This window comes from Sus scrofa, chromosome 13 (genome assembly GCF_054392235.1).
Source record: "Sus scrofa isolate SSC_HxYL_T2T_F1_AM1 chromosome 13, Sscrofa_HxYL_maternal_Yorkshire_Landrace_v2.0, whole genome shotgun sequence".
NCBI lineage: Eukaryota > Metazoa > Chordata > Mammalia > Artiodactyla > Suidae > Sus > Sus scrofa.
In genome coordinates this window covers 186,997,857-187,003,856 of record NC_139395.1, presented here as the reverse complement: position 1 = coordinate 187,003,856, position 6,000 = coordinate 186,997,857, and positions in this window count along the sequence as shown.

Below are 6,000 nucleotides of genomic sequence, written 5' to 3'. Positions count from 1 at the left end.
AGGAATAATTAAAAAGGAGGAATGCAACCAATACATATCCTGTGCCCGTAATTCTTCAAACTGTGTTCTTTTAAGTGTATGCTGAGTAGCTACCAATAGTGTTAATTTGCTTCTTTAAATTTACTTTCCTCCTGTTACTAATATTCAGTAGAAAAATCTAATTTACCTTCACTTAATTACATTTTATTAATCAAAGCAATACATCTATGCAGCCATTTCTTTCCTAGTTATCTTCATATCTGATTAATACAAGTGGCTTTTTAAAATGATCCTGTAAGTGTATTAAGCATTAGGTGAAATAATAATTGAACATATTTTATTTTGAACATTGACATCCTGGTTTAGAAGAGGACTATAATAAAATTTCTAAAAGTTTCTTAATCATACCACTGTATGAAGTTGACCAGAATGTATTATATCTAGTGTAGTACTCTGCCTTTTTTGCTTGTTCAGAACTACTGCCACGATTACCATCACAACAAAAAGTCTAAGTCATCCTTTTTTTGATAAAGATGAGAGTATCTGAGAAAGAATATGTTGTATTGACTTTTTAATTAAATTTCTAAAATTTTAATTTAAAAAATGAGTCTTTTTTAAAAAAATTAGGAGCCGGGGAAATGGAAAATATATCAATCAATGTATGTTAAAATCACTATTCAAAGTATACCTCAAGTAACATTCCTAGAATTGTAAAACTTAGATATCCATCATGTATTAAACTAACTCACACTTCCATGCACTGGTTGAGGTGATTTAATTATTGTCACACTGAAATGACACATGCTATGCTGGGTACATAATGACTTCTTGAGAAATAATGCCAATTAGACAGTTACTTCTAATACCTTTTCTGCAGAATGCACTGCTAACAAGGTCTCAAGTCATTATACCAAATCATCAGGCATAAACTTCCTTTTTTTACCTTATTTGAAAAGAAGTAGAAAAAGTCATCTAACACAATACCCCAATCTACCCTATTCAACAGTGTTGCATCTTCTGATATTTTTAACATCTTGCTCTTGAAAATATTTTCACAAACTACATTTAAGCTTTAAATAAAATTTATCTAACAACTTTGAAAACTGTAGACAGAAATAAAAGCATATATCTAAAATATAATAATTGAAACTGAAAAATTAAAAATGGATAATTTAGTTATTGTATATCTAGGTTATAAACTATGGTGACACTAAGAACAAGAAAACATCACTTTGTAACTGTAGGTAAATTCCAGAGCTAAAAATTAGACTTAAATTTATGATTTACATGTTCTTTCTTTTTTCTTTTTGAATAATTTTATATGGACAGAAAACTACAAAAATATTACACACATTTCCTTTGCATTATTCACCCATCTTCCCCTAATATTAACATCTTGAATAATCATATTATGATTATTAAAACTAGAAAAATTAATATTAGCACCATGCTGATAACTGAAGCAGATTTTATTTAGATTTCACCAGTTTTGCAATATTGTTTTTTATGCTCAAAAGTCCAATCTAGGATGCAAAATTGCATTTATTTGTTTGTTAAAACCAATATACAGATGAAGGTGCTTTACAATTGTAACCCATACACCTATAGGAAAAAAATACTAAATATTACTGATAGAATATAGTATTTGTGTACACTTCCTTTTGTTTTTAGTCTTATATTACTTAACCAAAAACTATTTTCCAAATTTATATGTTAATTCTTTTTTATCCCCACTTTATTCACTGTAGTTATTGATTTGAAATATAAAGTTTATAACTTTGTAGTCTACTTTCACTTATAGTGAAACTTACAGTGTAAGAGACTACCTCTACTAGTGACAGCCTAAAATTTCTTAAGTCTGAACCTGTATCAAAGTCTAGAGAACATTTTCTGGGAAAAACGAGCAAGCAGACAGCAAAAAAATCCAAAAAGGAAAAGGAGAAGACTCACTCCCAAACATATTCTAGCTCTCCTGATGCTCAACAAATTCAACACCATAGATCCTACTGAAATTAAGATCATAGCAACAGGAGTTCCGGTCGTGGCGCAGTGGTTAACGAATCCGACTAGGAACCATGAGGTTGCGGGTTCGGTCCCTGCCCTTGCTCAGTGGGTTAACGATCCGGCGTTGCCGTGAGCTGTGGTGTAGGTTGCAGACGCGGCTCGGATCCTGCGTTGCTGTGCCTCTGGCATAGGCCGGTGGCTACAGCTCCAATTCGACCCCTAGCCTGGGAACCTCCATATGCCGCGGGAGTGGCCCAAGAAATAGCAACAACAACAACAAAAGACAAAAAGACAAAAGACAAAAAAAAAAAAAAAAAAAAAGATCATAGCAACAGAGGAGGCTGCCTAGTCCTAAGAAGGTGGCCACTCTCAAAGGAGAATTTCACTAAAGGCAGATGTCTCCTCCACCAAGGCATAAAAGGAGATTTCCAGTAAATCAAAAAGATGCTCTTCAGAAACCTTATCTGGAAGTAGCTCATTGTCCTACTCACCTTCTTCTAGGTCACCACCAAAGAAACCTCCTAAGGATCAACTGAAAAGCTAGCAGGTTATGTAACTTCAGTAACTTCAAGGTGAAGGTACTGGCTATCATCTCCAGCAACTTGCCTGCTAAAAACTTGCCATTTTTCAACCCTGTACAGTCTGACAGTACCATAAAAATACGTACTTCTGTATTTCCAGAGGGAAATTCAAGTAAAATGACAAAACTTACAGGCACTGAGAAATGAGAGCACCCCACACCAGCACCCAATTCTACAAAAGTAGAATCATCTAAAGGCAAATGAAATGGCAAAATGTGAGCAGCAGATTCAGTACAGCAGGGATGCCAATATGGCCAACAAAATCAGCAGTCTTTATATGACTCTGGTCCCTTCTCTCCTCAACAATTTTCCACTCACATGGTCTCATGAGAATTATAACAAGGTAGGCAGGCTGTGGATACATCCCCATTCCCAGAGTGCTTCTTCAGGAAAGTGCCAGAGAGATTTCCCTCACTGAAGACAGAGAAGTTGCCCCCACAGTCCAACAGAAGGTTACCTCTTTTTCCTCATCCTTCTCCTCTAGCCTCCTCCTCTCAGTCCTCTCCCTTCTCCTTTTTGGCATCTGTGCTCACCTTCCCAAGAAGATATTATTCTAGACAGAATACAGAGCAGTTTTTACTCCTTCACCTCCAAAGACAACAGCCCTCACCCCTGCTCCTAAATGAAGGCATACATCACAATCCAACTGCAGAAAAACATGGGAATTCCCATTTGCCAATTCTCAAAGAAGCTTTCCAGTCACCAAGAGGCACTTGCCTTCATTATTCCAGGTTATGTATACCATGCAGCCATTAATGCTCCTGAAACAGTATCAGCACCAGAAGGTCCCAGGCAATACCAGAGTCAAAGGAGTGACTGAAGGTGAAGCTGAGGATAACCTCGATGACACAGAAGAGCAGCTGGGAAAAAGGCACTGACATAAATGTGGAAGACCATGGAAGACTGATTTCCCGAATATTGAAATGTTTGGTAAGATGTACATTTAATTTGACTTGTACACCATGAATGTATATTGCAAAAAGTGTTCATAGTATGTGAGTGGCATTCTTTCATTGACAGCTGCTAAATGCATTTAGAGTGAAATATTTTAAGCCAATATTTTTTCCTTAAAAGGAGTTTAAATATGGTTCCCAAAGAGTTGATTTTATTTTTCTTTCTCTCATTTGAACCGCAATGCCCATTTAAGTTACAATGCTTATGTTTCTGACTCTTCCATCTTTTGAGATTGACTTCCATGGTTCTGAGATTGCTCAGAAACTGGACTATCATTAAACAATGAACAGCTCCCGACCAATATAAATACAACAATTAACAAAATTATATATGAGTATTTTAAAGCAATGGTCTTTACTCTTTATTTATATACATAGTCAAAATATAACATATATACTATATAATCTTGTCCAGAAAGTAGAAGAGGAAGAAATACTGCCCAAGTGATTTTAGGAGACAGTATTATTTTAATGCCAAAATCAGAGATAGATATTACCAGAAATGAAATTACAAACTAGTAGTCCTTATAAACATACCATATCTAGTTAACAATGTTTTCTTTAATGAAAGGTTTTTAACTGTTAATTCAATATATTTGTTAGTTATAAGACAATTGATTATCAGTTTCTTCTTGAGGGATTGGCATTGATGTTAACATATATTTTATGTTAAGTAATCACCACAGTCCTTAGCTTTCATTTTTTGGCCATCCCCACAGCATGTGGAAGTTCTTATGGCAGGGACTGAACCCACACCAGAGCAGCAACCTGAGCCACAGCAGTGAAAACACCAGATCCTAACTCACTGAGCAACCAGGGAACTCCACCAGAGAGCTTTTCAAAAAGTCTAGGTCTCTCTTTCAAAAGCAATATATGAGAATTTCATTTTCCTTGCAATACTAAGAAAGTAGAAGTAGTCACAATTTCTATTATTCTTTGGACTGGTGTAGTAAAGTATTATCTCGTTATTTTAATTTAAAGTAATTGTTGCTAGGTAGTACATGTGACTACTACATTTACTGCTATTTTGAATGTACAACTTGCTTAATCTTTGAACAATTTTCTAATATGCATATTTTACGTTGTCAGTGAGACAGATCTTGGGCTTTGTTTCCCTTTAGTAGGAATGTACATACATCTCTACTAAAGGGAAATATGTGTATATATAATTTACATATATATTTGTTTAGATCTAAGGATGTTGTAGATGGTGATATGTAAATCTTACTGAACAGGAATTAGCATAAAGACCAATTCTGGCCCTCTTCTTGTTCTTATACATGAAGTTTACTGAAATACAGCCACATTGATTTCTTTATGTTTTACCCATAGCTGATTTTGCACTACAACAACTGAATTGAGCAGAGCTGAACAGTCACAACAGAGACTGTATGAATTAAAACACCTGAAATAATTACCATCTGGTCCTATTCTGACACCCATCACAGACCATAGGTAATAGGATTTAGAACTAGAAAGAAATAAAATATTTCATTTTCTACTTGCAAACAAGGAGGTGGAATTAAAATACTTAAAAACTGGTCTAATTAAATGCCTAGTTACTCAAAACTAAGATGAGAACTCTAATCTCTTGATTTTCATTTTCATCAATTCTGTACCTGTATCTACTTTGCAAAATCTATAAATATGGCCATTACTATATAAACTAAAGAAAAATCAACTTTTGGTAAAATAAATACTAAGCTGATTGCAAATATTTTATCATAACAAGATCTTTCCTTAATCACAAATAGTTAATTGAAAAAACTGAACATTAAATTCTTAAAAAAATATGATGAATCTGAATGCCTTATATGATAACTATTAAGAGTTGAATAAATATCTAAAAACAACCCTAATCCTGAGGAAGGTAAAGGTTTTTGCACTGTACTGCTTGACAGTGTTTAAAATTATTTTTTAAACATAATTTACATAGCACAGAGAAAGAATGAGAGATAATATAATATTAATATAAACATACATAGTAAAAGATTTGCATAAATAAAGAATTTTATTTTTAGGACATGACATCACCCCCTTGTCCTTACCATTCTTCAAGGATTCTACTACTAATTGTTTTGTTTTTCATGGTGAACTTTGTATGATAAGCAGTTTTTAGTTATTATATTTTACTTAAGATAACTGAAAATATATGTATTAGTTTGCTAGAGCTTTCATAATATATACCACAGGTTGGGTGACTTAAGCAACAGAAGTTTATTTTCTCATAGTTACGGAAACTGGATGTCAAAGATCAAGGCGTCATCAGGTTTGGTTCATTCTGAGGCCTCTCTCTCTAGCCTATAAAGGGCCATCTTCTCCCTTTTTGTTTACGTGCTTTTTCCTCTATGTACACTTATGTCTGGTGGGCAAGGGTACTCTTTTTATAAGGACACTAGTCATTTTGGATTAGGGCCCATTCACATTACCAGAGGACCCACTATTTTACCCTAATTATACCTAAAGACTCTAAGTCCAAATAC